This window comes from Prinia subflava, chromosome 13 (assembly GCF_021018805.1).
Source record: "Prinia subflava isolate CZ2003 ecotype Zambia chromosome 13, Cam_Psub_1.2, whole genome shotgun sequence".
Classification (NCBI taxonomy): Eukaryota; Metazoa; Chordata; class Aves; order Passeriformes; family Cisticolidae; genus Prinia; species Prinia subflava.
Window position 1 is genome coordinate 9,302,029 of NC_086259.1, and position 26,416 is coordinate 9,328,444.

At 43.3% G+C, this 26,416-nt stretch overlaps 1 protein-coding gene across 1 annotated transcript in view; it reads left to right on the plus strand.

Moving 5' to 3' along the window:
* NKD1 (NKD inhibitor of WNT signaling pathway 1) overlaps positions 1–26,416 on the plus strand; it is a 111,327-nt gene that overhangs the window by 42,006 nt on the left and 42,905 nt on the right. The gene's annotated exons all lie outside the window — the stretch shown is intronic.

Consider the following 26,416-nt stretch of genomic DNA (forward strand, 5'->3'; position numbering starts at 1 on the left):
ATAATTTGACCTCTTTGAACTTAAAAGTTTTGATTTTCCCCACAGACCACTTGAAGCTGAAACAGATGCCTGCCTGACCAGGAGGGCATGGTGATGAACACCAGAGTGTCTAGTGAAAGAAGGAAAGAGCAGTGATATCAAAGGGTGGGGGAAAACGTGCTTCAAAAACCTTACTATGGCTTTTGGGTTCATAGTCAGAATAAGATGAGAATGAACTCAAATACCCATAACACTGTGGGGACACTCCTCTCAGTGAGTTGTGTCCTGTATTTCCTCCCAAGAGATGTGTGATTCAGGCAGGCAGATCCAATATTTCAGGTGGGGCTCTCCTTTCATTTTTGGGCTCAGATTAATGAAAATCAGTTTCTGATAGAAAGTGTTTACCAATGCCACCTTTTCATTCCACACTGAAATATGCTGTTGAAATAATCCCTGTCCAGAAATGAAAAACTAAAAAAGACAATAGAGATGTGGAACTACTAAAGATGGTTGGTTTCAGCAGTTGCAGGACAGAGTTAGGATCCAGATGAGTGTTGCAACTGAATGGAAAAGAGGCTGAAAAAAGTATGTATTCCATGGGGACTCTCAAGTAAATTCTTGCCCCTTTCATAAGAAGCAAAACAAAAGCATGTTCTTCAGCTCTGCTTCCATTTTGTTCATTCTCCATTTAATCTTTTGGAAAGGAAAAGATAGAGAAGCTCTTTCCAACAACCTGTCTGCGTTGGGCAGAAAATAAATGTATTTTTAGTACTTGAGGTGCTCTGCCCGTGGCTTGGCTTCAGAGAGCCTCGTGCACTGCCCTGTGTGATAATCCAGTGCAGCAAGGCAGGGTGGTGCTGGTTCCTGGGGAATGCTGTTCCTCTGGGCTGACAAGGAGTCACCAACACAGGGACAGCCAGGAGCCTGCTCAGCACCCCCAGGCTGAGCCCAGTGCTCAGAGTGGGAGCTCCAGCTCCTCACAGGGCTGTGTGGGCATGGCTGCAGTGCAAATAGTGGTGGTTACTGGCCCCCTTGCATTTCAGGAGTAAATAGACACAGAGGCTGAAATGCCATGTTAAGTGAGGTTAGATGGAGGCAGCAAGGAAGAGCCTGATGGCCACTACTGAAGAGAGCAGCACTTAAAGGCTGCCAGGCTCATCTACTTTCAGGGGGTCTTTGTGCAAAATATTCATACAGAAGTTAATTCTCCCTCTAGAAGTCTACTAATGTTGAAACCTCCTGGACTCTCTTAAAAGTTTTACTTTTGGGAAGATTGAATGGAGGAAAACTTCCTTTCTTTTCAGAGTATGTGCTGGTAGCATCTGCTGAGTACTCAGGTTTAAATTTTTTATTCTAGTTACACTCTTTGCCCTTTTGCAGAAGAGGGTTAAAATGTGTAAAATGCATTATATCAATGTTTTCTTAAAAATAAGAACATATGGTTGAAAATATGCAAATTTCAGGTTGACTTGGGTGATTGTTATTCTCCTGAGATGTTGACAGTATTTCTGATGGTAGCTTCCTTTTATACAGATGTTTTTGAGACATAGAAAACCCCAAATCTTCTGAGTTTCTTCAAACCCACATTGTCTTTTTGCTTGTATTTCCCCTAAAAGTAATCAACTCTGATGTCTCATGAAATTGCTGAAAATAGCTTTTTTCAAAAGATATTTGTTCTTGAGGAGAGATTTTCTATTCTCTGTGTTCCTAAAACAGTAATTCCCTTTCTGAACTCTTGAGCTGCTTTTGCTTCTGTTGAAAAAGTTGGGCAAATCATATTTAAGGAAAAGAGGAAGAGGATGGAAGGTCAAGAAAGATGGGAAGTATTTAGTGGCATGTTTTTTAAAGAAGTGTTTTACAGTGTTGTACAAAGATGCTGTGGTATCAGTCTGAGCTCCTGTGTAGTTTCTAAAGGTGTGTGTTTCATGAGTTTTACGGTAAGGAAATGACATCTTTTAGCAGGAGTCGTTTCTTTGGAGCCTTGCCCAACTTTTCTTTGGGCCCAAAGAAGGTGTATAGAAGCTTTTGGAAATTTGCAGCATTTGCCTGTGCTAACTGTGGGACAGATAGGTAAATCCTGATAGACCAAGACAAATTACATGCACTTGCCTGTCTGTAAGAGACAGTAATATGCTGGAAAAATATTTCTTTGCCAGCACCTTTCCAGCATTGATTCATCTCGTTCCAGCAGCTTAATCATGGCCATTTAAATGTGCTATTGCAGATATTAATTCAGTTTGACACATCCATTTTCCATACACTTGGGAAGGAAATCTCTTTCTACTGGTTCCCTACTTCAAGGCACAAAGCAAAACAAAATACAAAGGAATGTTATGTGATTGGTACCAGCACCGGATGCTCTATTTGTTTGTAAGTTCTCGTTCTTTTTGAAATAAGCTGCAGTGGCAAGAGAAGCCTTTAGACAATCTGGAGGGGATATAAAGAATGTGCTTTGTTTATACTGAGATAAAATAATTGAGCTTTTCTGTTGCTGCCCGAAAGCCTTGTCTCCAGTTTCTGGGCCCTGTTTACTGTGTGCTGTACAGGGCCTGCAGCCTTTCTGCAGCAGATCGGGACTCCCCTGCCTGCCCGTGTTTCCTTTTTTATGGCTGGGGCTTTGAGCAGCACTGGTATGCCCCAAACACCTGCCAGATTTGCATATCATTCTTGCTTGGCTTGAGCATCCACTGCAAAGTTGGCACAGGAACTGTGGAGAAGCAGGGCTAGTGTTTTGATTGTACGCCAGGGCCTGATACTGAAATAGGCAGTGGGAAGGGATCCAGTAATTGTTGGCCTCTGATCAATGAAAACTGTCGTTAGGCCAGTAAATCGTCGGTATGTGGGCTTAGTTCTATATATCATCTTTGGGCTGGTGTCACCCTGACTCCAGGACGAGAACATTATCAACATGTCATCAAGTCTGCCGGGAGCTTTTTATTACTTTTTCTCCCTTTGATTTATATCCATTCTCAAATTTCACACAGGTCGGGTTCGACAACACACTGGAGGGACGTTGAAGGGATTGTTTCTTTGGTGCAGAAATAGATTTGCCAGCCCCATCTAGCAGGAAGCCCCTGTCCCTCTTCCCTGTGGAGTCCAAAGTGGTCTTCCTCTGGACTGAGGAGCTTCCTCCTGCACTGCTAGCTGCCGTGGCAGGAAGCAGAGGCTGCCATTATCTCTGCTCAGACTGTTTGCTGGGATTGTGATGAGACAACTCTTGATTACCTTTGGCCTTGTCCAAACACAACAACTTTAGTTTAAATAAACTGCTGCTTTCATTTAGATTGAATTGTGAAGACTCTATTGTGGGCATTAAGGATTCTGGCTATCTTTTTTATTTGGCTTTGAATGATTCAGAACCAATTAAACCAAATAAAAATAAACCACATGAAATAAATGTCCACGTGGCTTTTTGCACTTGAACTCTGTTTAAAACTAAGCCTCCCATTTAAATCTAGCAGAGCTTCCTTTTGCAGACAACCCATCCACCAGCAGTGCTGTGGGAGCAAGGCCAAACAGCCTCTCTGGAGTGTGCAGATCTACCTGCTCATGAAGAACTTCCCCCTCTTCCCACTGGGAAAATTAATCCATACTAGCTATAAAAGCTGCAGCTTCTGTGGTTTTGCTAATGTTTTTATAAACAGCTAAATGGATGGTCATTGCAATGTGTGGATGTTGGATAATGTAATTTCTTCTTCAGGATAACTTTCTGTGAAATAAAGATTTTTTTTTTCTGTAGTAACACCAGCAAGAGCACACTGCTAAAGCAATAGCAGAACAATAGTAATTGTGATAAAGGCCTAAACCTGCTGTTAAATGAAATCATGAGTGTTCCTAATGTAAAACACTGGCCTTATCTTTGAGTTGGACATGGGGAAGTGCATGGTATTTCTTCAGTAAATTTTTCCCTTATTCCTAACTACATCCTGTATTTTCAAGGCTAAGTGAGGCTATTTCTGAGTTGCTGCTCTTGAGAATGATGAGTGTTTAAAAGTATGCGGTATATACAATTAGAGCCCATTGTAGCATTAAGGTTTGAATTCAGTTCCTTTTGCATGCAAGTAATGACTGAAATCTGGAAAAAATCATAACTGAGAAGAACTTGGCCAGAAAACACGGATGTTGCCTGTTGGATTACAAAAGCAAGGCAGCACATTCAGAGTTAAGGCTGGATGCCCAAGTGGCTGTGGCACACTAAGGGATTATGTGCTGCTTCCTTCTACACACAGGCACAGCGAGTCTGGAGACGGTGAAGAGTCCAGGCTCTGATTTTTCCCAGATTTAGCTGAACTTGAAATGTTCTGTCTAAAATAACTCTTAGTGGATTCCACCCTTGAATGTAGGATAGCTTTATTTGAAAGCAAAATTAGATAAAAAGTTGCTGGTTAAGGTGAATGGCTGGCTTTTAGCAGGCTGAGTGGCTTTTCTGGAGACCTTTTATTCTAATCAGTAAATCCTCATTAAAGGACACTGTTTAAATCTGATCATGGCCCCATTTCAGCAGAGCACTTAGTGTTTCCTGAAGTATGTGGGAAGTCAGTGAGATTACTTACTTGCTTAAAGTTAAGCAAGTGCAGGACCAAATTGGGATGTGCATGAGCACAAGATTAGTTGCTACACAAGTATAGACCTTGTTAACCAACGTTAAATATTTTGAATTCTTTTTTAATCTTCTTAATGGGAAAGTGAGTAGGCTGCCTTGAAACTCCTTTCTTGCCAAATTCCATTTCTTAAATCAAAGCTCACATTTGAATTACATGACCACAAAAAGCATTACAAACTAATAAACCTCTGGATTTGTTTACAGTTGTATAAATTGAAAAACAGACAAACCAGCTTAAGACTACTTTGTTCTTATTTTTCCTTTTCCTTTTTTTTTTTTTTTTTCAGCACTTGCTCTCAGGCTCAGGCCTTTGAACTGTGTTCTTTCCTTGGCTGTGTTTCACTCTTCCCTGGGTCGAGCAGGCAAGAAGGGCTGTGACAGCTGCCTGAAGAGCAGGGCCAGCCCGGTTAGGCTGCACACAAAGTGTTCAAAGGAGCTGCAGTTTGCAGTTCCACATGTCCTGAGTGCCAGACCTGCCTGCCCTGGGCTGTTAGCAGAAGGTTTAAATGCAGCCCTGGCTGCAGAGGGCTGCACGCCTGACTCTGTCCCGGTGTGGTGACGTGCTCTGTGCACAGCTAGCAAACAACTTCTCCTCAAATTCCCCTCCTGCTCCCGTCAGATGAGCAGAATGCACACTGCAAGGGGAGAGCTGAGGCTCTGTGTGCAAGGGCATAACAAAAATAAACACAGTGATTGGGAAAAAAAGGGCAGAGGTCTCTAAACAAGATTTTGTGTGTTATCTACAGCAAACTTGTAAGAGAATGCACAGCGTGAATTTGTGTATGTGTGTGATCATTGGCCTGAGCATGTGGGCTTTAAAGTCTGGTACAAATTGTATTTGTTAGTATTATTCCTTGTCCTAAATGCTATACAGAAAGTGAGATTTTGAAGCTATGGTAGTTTCCAGTTCAATTTATTTATTTGTTTTTAAACTTTTAAATTTGTTACTTTTAAATGGAAAAGGTACTAAAGCAAAGGGGAAGGAGATCTGCTTATCAAAACAGGCCTATGGAAATATCCCTAGCTAAAATAAATGGAGCTTTATTTAGGATTCAGTCAGGATGCAAAGTAGTACCCAACCCATAACAAGCCCAGCAGCTGCAAAGTTTTCTTTGCTGGTGTTGTGTAAGAGATTCACAAAGTTAAGCTGTTAAGAGGGACTCTGGTGCCACATTACAATGGATAAATACTGAGTTATTTGCCATAAGAGCAGATGAACCTGAGCTAAAATGGTGTTGTTTTAGTACTGTGTGGGAAAATGGAGAATACCTCAGACTTGAGTGTGAAATCTACATACTGCCAGCCTATGTGAAACACCTCAGCCCATCCTAGGGCAGAGAATTTTTAAACTGGTGTGCCAAAACTATCCCACACACTGTGTTTTGTGATCCTAGGTGGGTTGTGTTCTGGTTTCCCAAAGTCAGAATCTTGTCACACGTTAACAGACACTCTCCCCCAGGGCTCCCCAGCAGTGTTTGAGTCTCCAGTACCCATCAATTCAAATGGACCAGAAAATCATGTAAAGTTCTGTTCCTGTGCACTGCAAGCCCTCTGTAGCTTGTTTGCAGAGTCTGCAACAGGTAAATTGTTAGGGCCACTCCTCTAACTCAAGCTGCTTTCTCCTTTGACCCTGGAGAACCTAGACTGTGGGTTTGCAAGGAACAGCTGAGCATTTCATTTTCCCATCAATTTGATGTAACTTTCAGGGCCTTTATTTCCATGATACATATTTTTCTAGACAATCTCTATGTGCTTTTCCCACCTCTCAGGTCTTCATTGTTTTCTGGCATCCCTGTTATGGATTGCTACATTTGAGCATTGTCTGTGGAGACAGCTACTGCTTGCTGCCCCACACAGCACGTTTGAGGGTGAGGTCTGTGCTGGCACACTGATGTAAGAACCCCATTGAGGATCTCTGGGGATTGCTTTGGGGTGGTTGCTCAGGTGCTGCTGACAGTGCAGGGCAGCACTGGGGAGCTGGGTGAGGGCTGCACTGTCAGCTGGGTGACACCCTTGGCAGAAATTTGACAGAGAATTCATCTGCCTCTTCTTCCATCATATAAGGTTGCAGAAGAGCTTTACTGAAAGACATTAGCCATGGAATTGTTGTCTTCATATACATTTTTTTCGTTTGAATTCTTGCTAATTTGTTTTAGTTTTGTTTTTGTTTAAAGCAGTTTGCTGTATGTACTAGGTGTTGATGCCTAACCTGTACTTTACATATACCTGATCTGAGGAAATATCATTTATATGTCACAGAAACTTCTCTCACTAGGGCAGTGTTCTCAGTGCTTTCTGGTGTCAGCCAACAGCCCATCTCATTTCTGTCAGATGATCAGTAGAATTTGTTCATAATTTCTTGGAAATATTAGTCTCCACTGGATATCTGTCTCTGCATTGCACCACATTTTGTCACACTCCCAGCAGTTCATTCTCACTTGGATAAGGCTGTGGCTGTTGGAACTGTATTGTAAGAAATTTGGAACTCAGAAACAGCTGTGAGCTAATGATCAAACCCTGCAGATGCTCGTGTGTGTGCTCATTTAGAGGGGAAGCCCCTGCAACTCCAAAACTAGGAATATCCTTAGGAGTTAGACCCAGGTCGTCGATTTTCCTAGTAATGGTCATGGATTTTTATCAGGTGACAAATGTTTGCAGGCTGTGGCCCTGAATAAATCAGGAATAAAACATCTGGGCATGTCCTTTGTGTACATACATCCCATCTTCCTTCCTGTGGTAGTGCTTGCTGCTTTCCCTTTTTGTTTTAGTCTTTCTGATTATTCCCTTTTCACTGCATGTGCTGTTCTATACCGTAGCCTTGTTTCTATCATCACTTTTAAATCTTGCCTATATTACCATTTAGGCTTCTTGTACCACTTTGAAGTTTGTTTCTAATGAGGGGTGATTAACATTAGTATTAGTGTGATACAGTATTTCATGTGTTGGTATTCTGATATCTTGCATCTTTCTTTCATTTATTTTAAGCATTCATTTTAAAAGATTGAGCCTGCAAATTTAAATTTACTTGTTTAAGGAGTCAAGTTGGTTTCAAAAGAACTATTCATTTGAGTAAGCTTTAGTGCCTGTGCAAAGGTTTCCATTACTGGCTGCTTTAATTTCTGCTTTGTTTTCCAATCTTCATATATCTTTAAGCCTTTTCTCTTAATGTCTTCCATCCTCAATGTCTTTTGTGTTTTTAAAAATAGCAATAATTAAACCCAAAACATTTAACTCCTCCTAGATTTCTTACTTTATCTTCTTCTGTTGTCACTGTCCTGGTTCTGTGTGAAACTGCCTTGCTCCATCAAAAGCAGTCAGTTGGTAGTTTCCAGTAACTGTAAGGTGATAGTTGGAGCAAATAAATGCAGATTGACAGCAGTTTGTTTGGGATGAAAGACAATTGTAGTCTAAAATCAGATCTGCAAGCCATGACACATGGTCTAGGGCATTAATCTGCAGCTGGCCTGTGCTAAACATTGGAAATAGGGTCTCCTTCCATGAAAATCAATGACAAAGCTTCCATTTACTTGAATGGGAGATGTTGCAGATCCACAATGTGTATTTTGTATAACTGCACACATCAGACTGGAGTGACTCATACATTCAAACTTGTGTTCTAGCCTTTTGAGGAATTTTGTGTTTTCTGGTGCAGTGCCCAGGTGAGTTAGTGTGGTCAGTAAGATTGTTGGTGTCTCATCTGGAGAACGTGGAGGTGAGCTGTGAGGTTCCAAGCTGTGCTCCTCCTTTTCCAGAGTCCCCAAGTGCCCTCTTGCTCCACTCAGTCATTTCTCTTTCTCTCTCTCATAACTTTTTCTTTTAGAAGCAAAAGAGCAAGGCAGGTTTTATACAACACAGGTAAATAGAGAAAAGTCTGTAGAGTGCTGAAGGCTGGCTGTAGTGAGGAACACTAGCTTTGATAGACATTGTTCAGATATTGTTCTCTGGTTTTTAGGACCTGCAAGTGGACTAGATCTAAGGAGTTAAGCAGTTGGTTAAGGACAATTGTTGACCTTCAATTATGGCTGTGGACTCCAGAATAATTCTTCACACTTTGTGCAGCCACATGCCCTCAAACCAAATTGTGTATGATAGAAATTTTGGTAGAAATAGATAATGAGGTAAAAAGCCTGTCATGCAATCATAACATCCTCAGACTGTATGGGAAGAATTAACCAGTTCTGATTTTCCCATAGAGCACTGAAGTTTGTGCATTTGCAATATTGAATCTTGAATTCTGTGTCACTCTGAATCAATTCTGCATTTAGTTGAAAATGGCGGGGTACCCTAACTGGAGAACAATAACCTTTCTGTAGCTGTTGTTGGGATTTATGAGTGAATTTTTATCTTAAGGCAATACTTTGTTCAGCTATTGTACATGGTTACAGCTCTGGACTGACACACTTAGCAGTAGTGCCTGGGACATCTGGAGCAAATCTTAACAGTATCAGGAGGACAAACTGATCAAAGTTTCAGGTCATTTGCAGCCTTGTGCTTCCTTCTTGTGTATCAGGAATTTCTTGCTCACTGCCCTCTCTCTTTTCTGTTTGCAATATTTTTCTTCATGGCTGAAGAGGAACTGTAGCTTCCCCAGAGGTAAAGAAAAAATGAGGAAACTCTTCAGTGACTAACATGAGCAGACAACGGATTCGGCAATGAGGTTCATTAAATATGGTGTAAATAGTGGTGCAAATGCCTCCGTCAGGCACGTGGCCCTTTAGAAGACTTTGGAGCCAGGATATTTCCTTTCATCATCAGGGCTTTGTGGAGGTGCACTGTTGATTAGGAGCACAAATGTCAGGCTGTCAGTGTGCTGAGTTGGGAAAGCATGTCTGAACAGACTCCCAGCAGGAAAATCACTGAGCTACACTTAACAGGTGAAATAAGGGAGGAACTGAGAGAGAAAACCACTGTTAATGGAAGGCAGCTGACTGGGGAAGAGTTGTTGCAAAAATCCTCATTATTATTATTTGTTTTATGATGGATGTCATCCTCTCAGTGCACAGCGTCTTCTCAGAAAAGACAGTGCACAGTAAACTGAAGGTTCCTTTTTGCACCGTCACTGAGGCTCTTCACCAGTCACTGTTGCAGACACTTGGAATGCTCTAACAAAGATCTTTTGCAAGGTGCTTTTCCCCATTATATATTTAAAAGATAGACTGACTGTCCTTGCGGACAATAAGGATACTGCTGCACTGCCTGGCTACTTACTGAATTTACACATGAGGATAAGTCCAGAGTAGTGCAAAGAAATAGGACTTAAAATTATTTTGAGGTCAAGTCAGTAATTTAAAACAAACCCCTGAAACCCCTGTTGTATGACTTTTTGATTTCCACTGTATGTCTAAAGAGAGTGACTCTCTAGATGTAAATATTTCTTAAAAAGATAAAACAGGTGACACAACTTTTCTAACACAGGGTTGTCACAACACAACCCTCAGCAGAGAGGCAAGATGGTGTGCCTGGTGTCAGTGCAACCACTCCTGGTTCTGTTATGGTGTAATTAAATATTGTGAGGATCATCTGCCCATTGCTGGCAGGGCAGAGACTCCCAATCCAATGCTCATCTGTGCTGTGACATTCATGGGTTACTATATCATTTGGAAGCACTGGTTTATGTCTAAAAGCGTTTCTGTTCCTTGCAATGCAGTTAAAACCAAAATTTTTCCTTGCAGATGAGTTAGAAATATGAGCTATTGCAGACCAGCCCACAGGCAAGTGTTGCTAATACTCAGATTTTGAGACCTTTAATACAGATGTCTTAATCTCTGCTAGTTGCTTTTGACTTGGTTGTGCTGGCCCCCGTGTGCTCTTTTGGCCCTGTCAGTTATTGCATTTCCACAGAACAGGACCTCAGGAGCAGACAATTGGCACCATTAGACCCCGTGAGTGGCAAGAGAATGGCAATGAGCCACTTGGAGTGGAGGTGGCTTTGTAGGGTCCTGGGAACGTGATACCTGGAAAACCCTTCTTGTTGAATCCCCCTCTATGCTCTGTGACACGAAGGGCAGCTGAGGGGCTTTCCAGTGGCTTCCTGCACCTTCCCAGTGTGTGCTCCTGGTTCCACAGAGCCAGCAGCCCGTGGGGCAGTGTCTGTGTCTGTGTCTGTGTGTCTGTGTGTCTGTGTCTGTGTGTCTGTGTCTGTGTCTGTGTCTGTGTGTCTGTGTGTCTGTGTATCTGTGTCTGTGTCTGTGTCTGTGTCTGTGTGTCTGTGTGTCTGTGTCTGTCTGTGTCTGTGTCTGTGTCTGTGTCTGTGTCTGTGTCTGTGTCTGTGTGTCTGTGTCTGTGTCTGTGTGTCTGTGTCTGTGTCTGTGTGTCTGTGTCTGTGTCTGTGTCTGTGTCTGTGTCTGTGTCTGTGTCTGTGTCTGTGTCTGTATCTGTGTCTGTGTCTGTGGTGTGTCTGTCTGTGTCTGTGTGTCTGTGTGTGTCTGTGTGTCTGTGTCTGTGTCTGTGTCTGTGTCTGTGTGTCTGTGTCTGTGCTGTATCTGTGTCTGTGTCGGTGTGTCAGTGTCTGTGTCTGTGTCTGTGTCTGTGTCTGTGTGTCAGTATCTGTGTCTGTGTCTGTGTCTGTGTGTCTGTGCTGTGTCTGTGTCTGTGTCTGTGTGTCTGTGTCTGTGTGTCTGTGTCTGTGTGTCTGTGTGTCTGTGTCTGTGTCTGTGTGTCTGTGTCTGTGTGTCTGTGCTGTGTCTGTGTCTGTGTGTCTGTGCTGTGTCTGTGTCTGTGTCTGTGTGTCTGTGTCTGTGTCTGTGTGTCTGTGTCTGTGTCTGTGTCTGTGTGTCTGTGTTTGTGTGTCTGTGTCTGTGTCTGTGTCTGTGTGTCTGTCTGTGTCTGTGTGTCTGTGTCTGTGTCTGTGTCTGTCTGTGTCTGTGTGTCTGTGTCTGTGTCTGTCTGTGTCTGTGCTGTGTCTGTCTGTGTCTGTGTGTCTGTGTCTGTGTCTGTGTGTCTGTGTGTCTGTGCTGTGTCTGTATCTGTGTGTCTGTGCTGTGTATGTGTCTGTGTGTCTGTGCTGTGTCTGTGTCTGTGTCTGTGTCTGTGCTGTGGTACTCACTGACAGCGGGGCACTGCTGCTGGCGTGGGCTGCTCCAGGGATGAGGGATTGTGCAGCAGCTTGGAGTGGGAGCAATATAATGGTGTTGGCTTTGTGCATGGTTAATGGAACAACCTCTTCATACAGCTCCAAGCGCTTGTTTTAGTGATTTTTAAATAAAAGCTTTCCTTTTAAAAAAGGATGTTGTTGGTTCTTTTTAATGCACCTATTTGCAGGAATGGTTTTCATTCTCATCTGCTTCCCTCTGCCCTTTTTTTTGTTGTATAGTTTGTTTCTTTGGGATTTTTTATTTGTTTGTGCTGAGACCTTTTTTCCTTTGCAATTTGATTGATCCTCCCTCTTTCAATTTCACATTGGCTGGCTGCGTATGGAACCCCGCCTGGCTTTAGCTGAGACAAAATCGACTGCACACAATTTCCCTCTGACAGCTTGTACAAGAGCAAACATTTCCGAAGAGCTGAAAGTCTAGAAATTCAATCAGCGGAAAACCTACTGTGTGGAACAGCTTTGCTAGTGCTGCAGCTCCCTGCTGGGTAGAAAAGCAATCCAGTTACAATAAATCCTTAAGAGTGGAGTCATTTGGGTAAAAGGAAAAACAAAAGCTGGTTTATACAAACTGATTGGAGTCAGACGTTTTGACTTCCCATCAAAAAAGGAGTCAAAGCCCAGGCTTGCTTGGTAAATTAAAGGGGAGATTGGCTCCTTTTATCTTTCTCTAGGCCAGAGTTCTAAATATTTTGCTTGTGGAAAAAATAGAAAGAGATTTCAATTTAAGTTAAAAATTTACTTTGATATTGATGCTATAACTGACTAGAAAACGAGTTGGTCTTGAATGTCCAGTGAAGGCACAATTTTATTTCCAGCCACTCTGATTTTCTGCTGCAGTTAGAGAAATGTGAGACTGGGGCAAAACTGGGATCAAAATCAAGGTTTGCATGTCCTGCCAGGATAGCTTGGGCAACAATTTGTGCTGTGCTGCTGGTGTGTCATGAGCTCATGAAGCTGTTGATGTAATCTGGGCTGCCTGACAGACTTTTCTGACTGAAATTAAGAGTTGTGCCTAGTGAGAAAGATCTGTTCGCGTTAATTTTATTTAATTCTTTAAATGCAAGCTATTAAAAATTAGCAGCATTAAAAAGCATTTGACATGAAAAGAATGTCAACCAAGATGCTAGCAATAACCCTGATAGAATATTTCCCCTAATTTATATTTAAAAATTTAAATTAAGGTAGCTGGGGGTTGTAAAGTCCTGTCCTTGTTGGAGGAGAAAACTAATCCAAAATGCTTGTTTTCCTTTGTTTTCGTGATTATTTGCACCACTCATCCTTTTGTGATTTTCTTAATGGAGCATATTAAAAGCAGCACCAGGCTCGAATTGAAACAATCTTTCTAAAGTCCAAGTGAACCGTCTGGAAATGCTGAGACTTTCTTCTTCCTTTAATGCCTTTCTGGTGTTTACACAGGACTACATAAAACTTTTCTGGGCAAATGTGAATTTTAAATTGTTGCTGTCCCTTTAATAGATGCATGGGGCCAGTCAAGCCTGCTGCTCTCCATATAATCTGCACTGAGTTGTCATCCTTCCTCCCTCCACTCCCAAATGTGTCTGGTCCTCATGGAAAACATTAAAAATTGTATAAACATTGTAAAGGATTTCCACGGGCCTTTATGTTTAAAGGAGATGTTATAAATCATAGCAAATGAGTACAAAACCTTGTCACAAAGATGGAGTTAAAATAGTTTAAAAAAGAAAGGCGGGATGGTAACCTGATGAGACTGTTAAAACTCCAGTTTCTGTCACAGTCACATGCTGAGGGCTTTGTGGACTGGTGATGAGATTGAAGAACCCTAAATTTCTCTTTCAGCTTTTTCCCACCCTCTATGGGAAGAGAAAATGTCTGTTGTGATCCCAAGTGACTCTACTTTAGTCCCAGTGTTCTGTGCTAGTCACAGAGCAGTGTTTCCTCTGCCACCTGTGTGAAGGGGGGCTGTACCTTTCCAAGGGGAGCACACTGAGGACTTGTTAGCCCTGCTGATGTGCTCAGAGTGTGGAAATGCTGCTCTCGAGGCTTTTGACAACATCCCGTATCTTTGGTTTGGTTGGCTTCTCACAGTGCTGGTTTTGGCCTCTCCCATTTTGTGTGGAGTGATGCCAAGGCCAGCTGTTGTCAGGTACCCTCAGTGTACCTGAAATCATACATCACATTGTGCCTGGAGACACACCCCTGGCACGGGGGTTGATCTTGAACTACCTGTGCACTCGTGGACCCTGGGCTGAATGATTTGGTTTCTCTGCCCAAGACCTGTGCATGCACCTTTCTCTGGGCTTGGTCACTCCACAGAGCTCGGTGGGATCTGCTCTACTGCAGAAATAAACCCCCTTGTACCTTTTAGAGTGTGTTCCCTGGGCTGGGGAGGCTCTGTGTGTCTGCATGGCACCGTGAGGAGCAGGCAGTGCTCCCTGCCAGGGTGTGCTGCAGAAGGGTAATGCCTAAGCAATGCAGTACTGCTAAGTAATACAGTAATTCTTGTTAATGGAAATAGGAGAACACGGCAAAAAGAGCCTTTGAAAGAGGTCCTATAAATGTTACCTCCCTTGGTGCGTCAGCAACCCAGGCTCGGCTGGGTCACTGCAAGTTCAATTCCTTTGTTTGAGGACAAGAACTGTCCATATTTGTGAGGCTCCATTATGTTTTTCTATTGGTGTTTCTTGAGAGGAAGCTTAGTATTTTGCAGAATTAATCTGTCTTCCTTAGCCTTTCTGTTGCTGATCCTAAAGGTGCATTATTTTGAGAGTTTGGTAAGGCTTTGAATTTATGGAATAGAATTCCAAATCTTCTGATTCCCTGAGGGCTCAGTAGTGTTTGATACTTCTGTGTCGTTCCCTGTCTTCTCCTGATGTTTGTCCACCTTGGCCCCACTCAGCCACAGACTAGAGTTGGGTTACCTGGGCAGCTCTGCTCCCTGCCCTCCTGTTGAAGCTTCCTAATGCTCTGAAGCGTGGTGGATGACCTCAGTAACAAGGTATTTAACTTACAAAGCCACAAGGCTTGAGGATGCCTTTCTTGTGATTCCCTAGAGGAAACAATCTATCCCCAGTAAGGCAGGAGAGATAATAAAGAATCATTTTATGAGGAACCACATTTTATCCTCAACAAATCTTCTAAAGAACTTTAGTTCTGGTTTTGCTAAGCTGTTTACCAGTGTGTTTGAGGGATAATTATTTTGCAAAGAAGGTGGGAATGGGATTAGCAGCAGCTAAAGTGGGGAGACTATTGAGCTGCTACAAGGAAAATGCTCATGCAGATGTGAGTGATGCTTGCAAGTTAGCAGCAGTGAAAAAGTAATGTTTCACATATTGTGTTCTGTATTTGAACGGTTCAGAAAGAGACCATGGGTTGTTGTTGCTGCTGCAGTAGGGCTGTCTTTGTTTCTCCTCTTCCAACAAAACCTCTGGAAAAAAAACAAGCTGTAGAATGCACCTGCTTGTTTAAAACCTTTAAAACTCTTTGCTTTCTAGTTGTTAGATGAGAGATGTCAATGCATACCTCCCCCTGATATTTTCTTTCTCATTGTTACTTGCTTTGTGTGAAATCTGCAGTACGGTGGAGAGAACTTTAGACAGACTTTTATACAGTAACTGCAGTGGTGGATTTTTAGGAGTTTGTGTATGAGGGGAGAAGGGTTTTAACATCAGTGTTACATTTTTGTTTGTTGTGATTTGATATCCATCCCGACGGAGGGCAGAGAACCACCGAGAGAGGTGCTGCCAGGTGTGGCTTCCTACTGCTTTTTAATTCTGTGATCACAGAACACACAATTCTGCAGTCCTCGCACAGACCAGTCTCCCACTGATTTCAGTGGGAAATTTGCCTGCATCAGGGATAAAAGAGTGGGCCTCAAGTTGTGTACAATGATGCAATCTGATCCCCCTGCTGTGGAAATTGATGTAATCGCATTCTCGCCCTCCCCCTTTTTCTCAACCCCTCTCTCTACCCCCCTGGTGACTCCTGGGGGGCTTCTCACCAAACGGAGGGGAGGATGCAGCTGTGTGCTGAAGCAGCAGAGGAGAGGAGGAGACCTGCTAGCAAAATTTATGGGGGGTTGTATCCTAGATGTAATCCTAGAAAACAGCTAAGAACACAGACCTGCCTGCCTTAAAAAAATGCAATCACCTGCTTTTGCTAAATGAGGGGATGTTTCTGTTTTCAGTTGTGACATTCATGACATGTCCTCCTCGTGTTTAAGGCTGATTTACAGTGCTCCATGAACTGAGCAATCTCATTGCCATCTGCATTCATTTGGTGCAGAGGGACAGGGTTAGTTTTCTCTAGGGCTCCCTGTGTTATTGTTGACAGTTTCTGCTTTTCGGTGGTGCTTTTGTGCCCTGGCACAGTGCAGGTTGCTTGGGAATAGCGAACCTTGAGAATGCTGCACTTTGTTGATGGGTGAGCCAGGCGACCTCTCAGATGCTTCCCCCTGCTTTGCCATTTGTATGGGGTTTGGGTTTATTTTTTTCCTTTGGGAATTCTAGGCTCAGCTGAATTTGTTCTGTGTTTTGCGGAAGAAAGAGCTTGTTAAAGAATTCCCTGATGACTTTGAAGTGAACTATTTATTTTCTCTCAAGGCTTACTCAGTGTAGCCATTTGCCCCCTCGCCTCTGTTTTTTCACCCCAGTGTTTCCTGAGCTACAAGCATTCTTGGAATATATTAGTTGTAATGAGTTATGTGGGCATCAAAAGTTTTCTTTGAAACTATATGGCATCAACATCTGTTAGCTCTTAGAGAACAGAGACACAGACAAAGGGGCTGATGGGGGGAGGGAGGAAAAAGATATTAAATTCTGGAGTATGAAGTCTCCGTCTCAAAGACTCAGGGGGAGGGGAAGGGGAAATCTGCTAAACTCCGTGCTTTGATGTGGGCCGCTGGCCCTGCAATTCCATTTATGGGAATGTGCGTGGCAGACGGGCCAGCAAGGCTGCCTGCTCTGCCTGCTGTGCCCTGCTTGCTGTGCCCTGCTCTGCCTGCCCTGCCCTGCCCTGCCCTGCCCTGCCCTGCCCTGCCCTGCCCTGCCCTGCCTGCCCTGCCCTGCCTGCTCTGCCCTGACTGCCCTGCCCTGCCCTGCCCTGCCCTGCCATGCCCTGCCTGCCCTGCTCTGCCCTGCCCTGCCCTGCCCTGCCTGCCCTGCTCTGCCCTGCCCTGCCTGCCCTGCTCTGCCCTGCCCTGCCTGCCCTGCCTGCTCTGCCCTGCCCTGCCTGCCCTGCTCTGCCCTGCCCTGCCTGCCCTGCTCTGCCCTGCCCTGCCTGCTCTGCCCTGCCCTGCCTGCCCTGCTCTGCCCTGCCCTGCCTGCCCTGCTCTGCCCTGCCCTGCCTGCCCTGCTCTGCCCTGCCCTGCCTGCCCTGCCCTGCCCTGCCCTGCCCTGCCTGCTCTGCTCTGCCTGCTCTGCCCTGCCCTGCCTGCCCTGCCCTGCCCTGCCTGCCCTGCCTGCCCTGCTCTGCCCTGCCCTGCCCTGCCTGCTCTGCCCTGCTCTGCCCTGCCCTGCCTGCCCTGCCCTGCCCTGCCCTGCCCTGCCCTGCCCTGCCCTGCCTGCTCTGCCCTGCCCTGCCTGCCCTGCCCTGCCCTGCCCTGCCTGCCCTGCTCTGCCCTGCCCTGCCTGCCCTGCTCTGCCCTGCCCTGCCTGCCCTGCCCTGCCCTGCCCTGCCCTGCCTGCTCTGCTCTGCCTGCTCTGCCCTGCCCTGCCCTGCCCTGCCCTGCCCTGCCCTGCCCTGCCTGCCTGCCCTGCCCTGCCTGCTCTGCCTGCCTGCTCTGCCCTGCCCTGGCCTGCCAGCCCAAGCACTCTCTGTCACCTACCTGACCAGCCTGCAGCCCAAATCCTGTCCCAGCCCTTGTTGCTGCATTAACATTTTCAAGGAAAATGCCATATGCTCGGTTTTCAGCTATTGAGATAGGGAATTGGAATTTCTAATAATAAAGACAACGCTTAAGTTTAAAAAAAATGGTTTACAAGGGAACTTTTTGTCTGCTTGTAATCCTCCTGGCACCCTTGTGAATCAACGTGCAATTGTTCATCTAAATCAGGTTTTTAAACGGTGTGTGTCTGTGTTTTTTATTGCCTGTAATTAAAAAACATGTGTCTGTTTCCATGTATTCAGCATCAGTCACCATTCAGGCATGGCCACAGATGCTGGGCTGCTTACAGGAATGTGTGGAGATAGGTTCTGCTTTTCTTTTTATCTTTTTCTGCAGAGCCTCACAGTGCTTGTCCTACATGCTAGGTCACAGAGGAGAAAAGAAATCTCCATGTCTGTCTTTCCCTCCTGTTGGCTCTGTTTTTACCCTTAATGTTGATGGCATTGTGCTTTGCTGGGACTTCCTGGCCCATTAAAACCCCGACCAGTTATAAAATGATTAGTTGACATACCTGGGCTCTGGGGACAAAGAGGTGGTTTAAACAGGAATGTGAACCATCTGTTTTGCCAGCACCTCCTGTTGACAGATTTATGGCTCAACATTAGCATATGTGTCCAGGGTCACACACCTGTGCTTCCTAACAAGGTAATATTATTTAGCAGGGAATGTTTTCATCCTGAGGATTCAGAGCTCTTTGCAAAGGTGGGCATCAAGAATTCCGCTTTACAGTTGAAAAATGAAGGCACAGAGAGATTTAAGTGATTTACCCTACACCACACAGTGAGTCTGTGGTGGAGCAGTTATTGAATCCAGGTTTCCTCCAGCTGCATAAATATACGTCATCCATTAGCAGGAAAAGCCTTAGAGCTATAAACATAATAGAGGAGCATTGATTATCATTCTAGGGGAGCTTTAAGCCCTTGTGCTGTATGAAAACCTGAGCCATACAGGAAGACACAGGCTGTTCTCACAAGAAAGGTTCAGAATGCAGTATGTTGAAGCTGGAATGAGCACTGAAGTTGGTGATCACATCTGAAATGAGCAAGTTGTTCTGTCCTCAAGCTCTGTAGCCGTTTCTGCAAGCTTGCTTCCCAGTGCATGCCTGGATACCATCACCTCCGTGCACTTAAGCCTGTCTGTTAGTTTCTTGGGAACCAAATCTATCATGAAAGGACACTGAACAGAAAATCAGATTTATTACTTAGCTACGCCCATCTGTCTGCTGTGGTGAAGAAGACCAAAATAAGCAATTCAGGGAAGTTACTGAGCTTCTCCAGGCTGAAAGGAAGATGAAGATTTGTCCTCTTTCGTTCATGTCCTTGGATATGTTCCTCAGTATAATCTATGTTGAAGACAAGATCTTGGGGAACATGGGACAATTGATTTTCCAACCAGCAAGGGGATTAGAGGATAGTTAGAACAAAGTACGGTAAATAGCTCAGTCTGTAGAGTGAGTTCATTTATTCTTCTGAAGTAGCTTCAAAGTGAATTTAAATATAGCAAAAAGCAGTCATTTCTTGTTTCAGCTCTATTTAATCTCAAAAGACTGATGAGCTTTTTTAGTTGAAGATGGCTGGACCCTTCAGTAGGAACGTAACTGCTGATTCCGTACATCTGTTCTAACAGTTGCTTTCAATTATATGATCTCTTATCTGGCAGAAGTCCTTGAAAAACTGTTTTATCCTATCACCTTAAAAATTAGAAGCCTTAATAGTTACAGAATTCCAATAATAGCGTTAATGGAAGATGTCACTTTGCAAACACCTAGAAAGGGTTTATAAATATCCATGAAATCCAGGATTAAAACATCATAAAAATGTTCTTCTTGAAACTGGAAGAATCTAAATAAAAGTGTACCCTAAATTATCTTCTGAGTATCTACAGGTCTTAACATACATTGGATAAAAGTTCTTAGTATTTTAATCTATTATTTCTGGTCCTTTTTTTTCCTCTATATATTTATATACAGTTAAATGAGTTAAATGAGCAGGCAGGTAGCCTCTGTTGGGTGCAGGTTGCAGTGGCTGACCACTGAAAGAGGATGCTCATTTGCCCACTACAGTAGAGGTGACAAAGATACTTGTAAAGAATGTTTCATTGTTGTCACTACCTGATTTCCACAGGCTGGTGAAAAGAAATAGGTTAGAAATATGGAGAAAGGATTTGTGTTTCATCCTGTTGGAAAGCCTGGTCCACATGTTTGTTTTGGGCAAAAGAGGTTCAGCTGCATGTAGATAGTAACCTGGAACAAAAAGTACCATGTCTCCTTTCTTATTCAGGTGTGCATTATGAAGGAATTTGTGCAAGTGTCCATCTGCTGTCCATGTTCACTTCTTCAGCAGGCTCATGTTCATATTCCTATGAATGGGCTAGCCTTAGAAGTGTATCATACAACAGCTGCTCCTGGTACCCATCTGAGGGCCTGTAACAGGATATAAAGGCATTGGGGATGTTTTCTGCCTCACAAGCCTCTAATAGTCCATGATCCTTTGTGACTGAAGTTTAATAGTGGAGGGTTTTTTCCCCATCCTGTCTTTATCATCACAGTATTTTACGAGCAGCTGGAATTGCTCTACAGGTAACTTCTGTGAGATGAGACTGCGGGAGTGCCAGTTCTGTCAAACTGGTGGATACAGATGTGTGATTTCAAAGTGTTGCCATGTTGTTATGGCTGGGAGTTACTGCTCCCAGACAACAGAGGCAGCCAAACTGAAGGCGTTTGTGTTTCACCATTTTGTTTTTGGAGCTGGTAGATTAGTGTGATTTTTATGCTAAGGTGCCAAGGGACAAATTTTGGTATCTGTGGTATGAGACCCGTTGTGCCCTGCTCTCTCTGTTAGGAAGACCATAAGTTTGAGCACAGAGGCCAACAAGGCAGATAAAGGCAGTGAAATCCTAAGCCACAGCAGCTAAACCCATCCAAGATCATCTATCATGGATCTTAGAGGAAAAGTCTGTTTTCTTAGGAACTCTACCTGCTGTGATTATATGATGAAATTTTATCTGAGAGAAGCTTCAATGCATGGTGGAGGAAGAAAAACCCTTCTGTAATGACAGAGCACAGGTTCTTATTTCAGAGAAAGAAAACATTATAAATGTTGAGCTTGTTTCTTCTGCTGAACAGTCTATAATATTGCAGTTGCAGTGTGTATTTCAATACAGGTCTAAAAATTAGACCTTGACTTCTTCAAGTATGAGACAATTTATGTATTCTCTACAGAATGTTACATCCTACTGAATTCTCTTTATTATTAAATTATCCAGAATGGCAAACTTCAAAAACATAAGACCTCATGATCACAGAAGAAAAAGGGAAATATGCTGTAGAAGAATAATATTAGGCTTAAAACAAGGCATAAATGTGTATCGCTCTATAGTGTTTCTCTGTATGGCATGTTTAATTCTTACTTGTATTCAGTCTTGTTTCAATTTTCATTATGGTGAGGCTTGGCATATATGCTTTTATCTGTGTAAGACCCTGGGTTTATAGATTACTTATGAACAGAGAAGGAAAGGAAGCTCTTGTCCTAAATAAAATACTGTAATACAGGAGTGTATTGTTTATTTGAAAAACCTTGTCAGGGGGATCTTCAAACATTTTTGAAAGACAATATTACAATGAACTCTTCATTTCCAAATGCTGAGACTTCCAGATGCATGCCCAAAGCACATCCTTCTCTGTAAGCAGTGATTGCACTTACGAAATTGTGTGCTTAAATACCTGTTATGCTGCATGTTTGACTGCATGGGAACCTGTGCATGGAAGCTGCTGGCCTGGCACAATATCCTCCCCACATATGTCTGACTATGAGCAGTTTATATATTTATTTCCTTATTTATTTGGTTTTCAAGTTTTAAGTCTGGCTATAAACATATATTTAAAAAATGATGACCTCCTCAGGATAATTGGCTATCTGCTTCCACTTACATCAGCCTAAAAACCACGACACCATTGTTTGAGGTGTCAGTAGGATTCCTAGTGCTGAAGCCTAGGCTTGAGGTGATGATAGTCACACATGGCTGTGTTTCCAGTCCATGGGAAATTTCAGATGCCCAAAGGGGAACAAGGTTCCTTCCACCAACTGTTTTTAGAAAGCCTTTTTCCTCTTTCTCTTCAAGTCTGGACGAGACTAAAAATAAAGTAAAAGGAAAATGACTGCTTTGGGATTTGGATGGGTTTCCTGAAGCATCTTCAAGAGGTGAGGTTTTCACATTTTCACAGTCTGCTAAGCACTTGCTGTATGAAAATCAGACTTATTTTGGAAACTTGCTTCCTGCAAGTGAGACTGAAACATTCAGAATGGCCACTTGGCACCTGACAGGCCCTCACTGGTTTGGTTGAAAGGCCAAAGGGCATCTACATTCTCTTGAGCCTCTGTTTCTTGGGAATTGTGCTCTCTGCATCAAGAATTGAAGTTTGTGCATAGGTGACACAGCCTTCTTGTGACCTTAAAACCATTTAAAATCTACACAAGACATTAGAATTACCACACATCTTGTCCCTTGTAGTCCTGTTGTGAAACGCATTTCTTCAACTTCGCTCATTCCAAAACTTTATTGCATCAATATGAGAAGAGAAAAACTCGTGTTTTAGTCAGATGATCAAAAATAGGGAGGAAAGGTTTTTGGTTGATGATTTGTCATTCTGTCATAAAGTATATATGATTCTTCAACAAAAACTTAATTAAACAGGAAATATGTGCATATTTCCTGCCAAAAATGTGGAAAATTCAGTATCTTAAGGCTAAATCAAAGCATTTTAATGAGGTGTTTGAAGAAGGAGAGAGGTAAAGCAACTTGTTTCTACTTGAGAAGAGCAACACCTTTTAGAAAAATGTTAATTAACTCAATATTGACTTGAGATGTAATACAAGGAGTCGGGGGGCCCAGACTTTAAAAATGTGCTTGTTATCATGATAACCCACTTAAATCAAAGGTTATCCTTTGAGATATCTAATAAATGTATGGATGTATCTGTCTGTACTTGACACTGGAGCAAAACTGCATTGAGCAGTGTGTTAGGTCGGGCACAGGATGCTGAAATGCACACTCTGGCTGCAATCAGGAGCTTTGGCTCTTGTGTGCCATAAATGTGCTGGGTGTTGTGGGGGTGACATGGAAAGGCAGAGCCAGGACAGGGAGGGGGAAATAGTGGGGAGCAAGGTTGGAGCAACTGGTGGATGCAGGGACTGGGAGGCAGGACAAGGGGATGAGACCACAAATACACCTGCCCAGAGCCTGGCAGGGGAACTCGAGGAGCTTAACCTCAAGGCAGAAGCAGAAAGGGAGCCTGCAAAGGTGATGCAGGCAGAATGAAGGGTGAGTATTTGGATTGCAGCATTTTCAGATGGCTGGTGAGAAGGAAGTCAATAGCCAGAAGCCCCAGAGTGGGAGCCTGGCCTTTGTCTCCAGAGGCTTGTATCAGGAGCAGGACTGCACAGGGCAGTTAGGGCTGAAGTTGAAGTTAAAAAATTCAAATTTCCACCGAGTTAGAATTCATTGATGTCTGATTGCACAGCAAAGGTGGGAAGTGAGTGACGATTGCTGGACTTGTACCCGACTGAATAGAAGCCCTGGGGTGTGGGAGCTTTTAAAGGTTGTTTTTCTCCTCATGTATGTATATACTCAGCAAATTTTCCAGGGAGTTGCACTAATTAACTCTTGTCTCCACCCCCACCCTCTTAAATCTGAGCTGAGAACAGCGGCACCTATCAGAGCGGGATGTTTGGGGCACAAGGTCCTTTCCACCCAGGCCAGGCAGTCAGCTGTTCTGGGTTTTGGAGCTCATGTTTGAGCCTGAGTCTTAGTCATTCCCTGAGAGTTGTGTTGGTAGCTAACAGCAGCCAACTTATTTATCTGGGAAACTCCTGGTGAGGCAGAGACACTTCCTCTGGATGGGTTCCTGTTCAGCAACCCATAGCAGTGGCATGCTGGAATAATCCTTCTGTGTAAATGTTTCTTTTCTTTATTCCTTCAAGTGCTAGCTGACCTCATTTATATAGTATTTCACGGGGTACATCTGGTTCTGGTTGTTTCATGACTCAGTGTTGCAGTTTGGAAAGGCAGTGCTGTGATTTACAGCCTGGTGTCAGGACAGTGAGGTACCAGTGCCTGTGACCCCAGTGTGTTGCTCTGGGGCACTGCTCCTGCCCTGGCTGTGCTGAGGGCCCTGTGGCAGAGCCTGGCTGAATGCAGAGCTGCTCCTGGCTTTGCCATCCCCTCCAGCCCGTGTGCTCTTTGTGCTTGAACACACTTTTCCCCAGTGTCAAATATTCCTACCTGGCTGTAGTGCTGCCTCCCACTAGAATTTCTTGAGCTGCATGTTCTGTTTTACCCATTGGCCCTTTCTTTCACTCTAGCCCACTTTATGAGTTTGGGTTGCTGGGGTGGATGCACTGTTTTATCCACTCTAAGGCAATTTCTGTGGGTTACTGGGAGAAGATTTTGCAGGATGAGCTGCAGTCAGAATTGTTTTCTCTAATGCTTGCTCAGCTCTTATACTTTTCTGTTGTGTGAGTTCACATGCACTGCCCAGAAATGTTTTCTCAGGCAGTTGCATTCTGGTGTTTTATCCGAGCTACAACATCTATCTCAGTAGTGCTAAAAATATCCAGGTAACTCTCTCACAGGTTTTTTTGACAGAAAAGTTAATGATGATAAGATGAATGAGACAGTATATATTTTTTTCCTGCATTTTTTTCCTGTAAAATCTTAAGAGTTGCCCACACCCTTCTCAGATAGGTGTCTGTCTAAGATAATACATGTCAGAATCTTCCACAGAGGAATACCTTTGAATGGGAGCTGAGGAAGTCTGCTTAAATGTGTCACTAAATGTTCAGATGGTACTCTCATCAGTTTCAGGATGGATTGTCAATTTATGTTCTAACAGTTATATTGTGGTTCAACAGCACGAAAACCACTTTTTAGAATGTGTTAATTTATAATTATTTGGTTTAAGGCAGAAACACTTACTGGAAATTTGCTTGCATTAAGTTACTACTTTAGCTTAAATAACTAGGAGCTAGAGAAGGAGTGAAACTAGACTGGAATATAAAACATATTTGCTTAAGACCCATGTTATGATTAAAAGTGAGGAAATAAGGAAACTAGTGTAATGCATATTAATGCTTCACTCTGCTGTTTTACACTCCCTGTCTTCCACTCTTTTCCTTTGAGTTACTTGATAGTGCATTTTTCATCAACAAATGCATGCTTGTTTTTAAGTGATGTCTTTTGACATATGAAAAATCACAACAATTAATGATTTGTGAGTTTTGTAGAGCATGAGATTAGTGACATAATTTTAACAGGCAATATTTGATACCCAGATGCAATGCTTGCTTAGCTAAAATTTTAGGAGGGGAAAGCTACCATCTAGATAGTATTCTCAGAGATGCACCACAAGTACCTACCCATTACATATTTGCTGATCAGGTTAACAGAAAATATTTTTTTTCCAAGGAGAGTGGGAATTCCAACACCAGAAAACCCCACACAAAACAGTTTTTCAATATTTAACATTGTGGGAGAGCAGAGTGACTTCTATGTATCATTATCTATGGGGGTAGGCAGGGCTATGCTCTCACAACTTCATGGAAAATTGTGGCATTGGGGAATTTGATCAAACAAAAGTATACTAACTTTTAGATGGTCCCGGAAAGATCATCATCTTGCAGCAATATAATGCGTCATGCCAATATTTTGTGTCTTCTTTTCATTCTCTGTCTGTTCCTTTCATAATTTTTAAGGTAATGATTGATATTATGATTGATATTAGCACATGTCCAGAAAAAGAGAGTTTTCTTACTGGAACAAAAGTGGTTTTTTGTGATTTTTCTACCTTAGCAGCATTGTGCTGTGCTGTATCCCAGCATCCCAGGCTGGTTTGCCAGCATTTCTCAGAGACATTTGTCCTGCAAGTCAGCTTTACTTCAGGGGATGTGATTGTGAAGAGGCAGTATTTCAGTATTTTCAGGGTTTCTGGGCTAGGTATCCAGTATTGTTAGTGAAATCTAATTTTTAACATGCTGTTGCAGAAATTGATACTGAAGAATTCCTAAGATATACTTTTGTGGCTTAGTTACTCTGTTATAACTAATCTCAAAGAATAACATTTGGGCATGTGGAAGGTAAAGAACCTCTGCCAGCTTTTTCAAGAAAAAGAGGTGAACTGCCTTTATCACGATCGAATTCCTTAACAGTAAAGCTAATGAATACAACCAGACATTAATTTTCACGGGTTACTCCCTTATCCTTATCTTGTACTAAAAGCTCTCCAAGGTCAGCTTCTAGCCCACAGGTTGATGCTGAGAATTCTGGCTGTGCTGCTGGTGTGTTCTGGCAGAGGCAGGAATGGCTGTGAGTGCAGCACGCCAGTGTTTTAGGCCATATCCTTCTTTGTCACCATAACTTTATCAGAGGCAGAGTGGGTTTGGGGACAATCCAGGGGCTGCAGTGTAGGGTGGGTGACACTGTGGTGCTGCCAAAGCTCTGGAATGGCTGAGAGCAGCCAGGGCAGGAGGAGAGCTGCCATTGCTTGTGGTTTAGCTGGGCTGGGGTGGTGGAGCTGGGAGGGTTTGTTAATAAGAGAGTGAGAATGCTCTTCAGGGTCTTTGTAACTGGGATTAGCTCCAAATCCCACTGGTGCCCTTTATAACTACTTCAGCACCACTGGAGAAATGTTTTTTGGGAGTGAGATAAATTCATCTGCATATCTATGGCATCTGCTTCTGTATTGTTCTAGACATACTGGGGCTGACAGAATTTCATTAATTTCAGAGCTGAAGGCTCAGGCAGCTTGTCAGAATCTGGTATCTGCTTTTCTTGGGTGACCTCTGGCATACGGAAGTTTTCTGTTTGTTGGTGGAACCAAGTGATA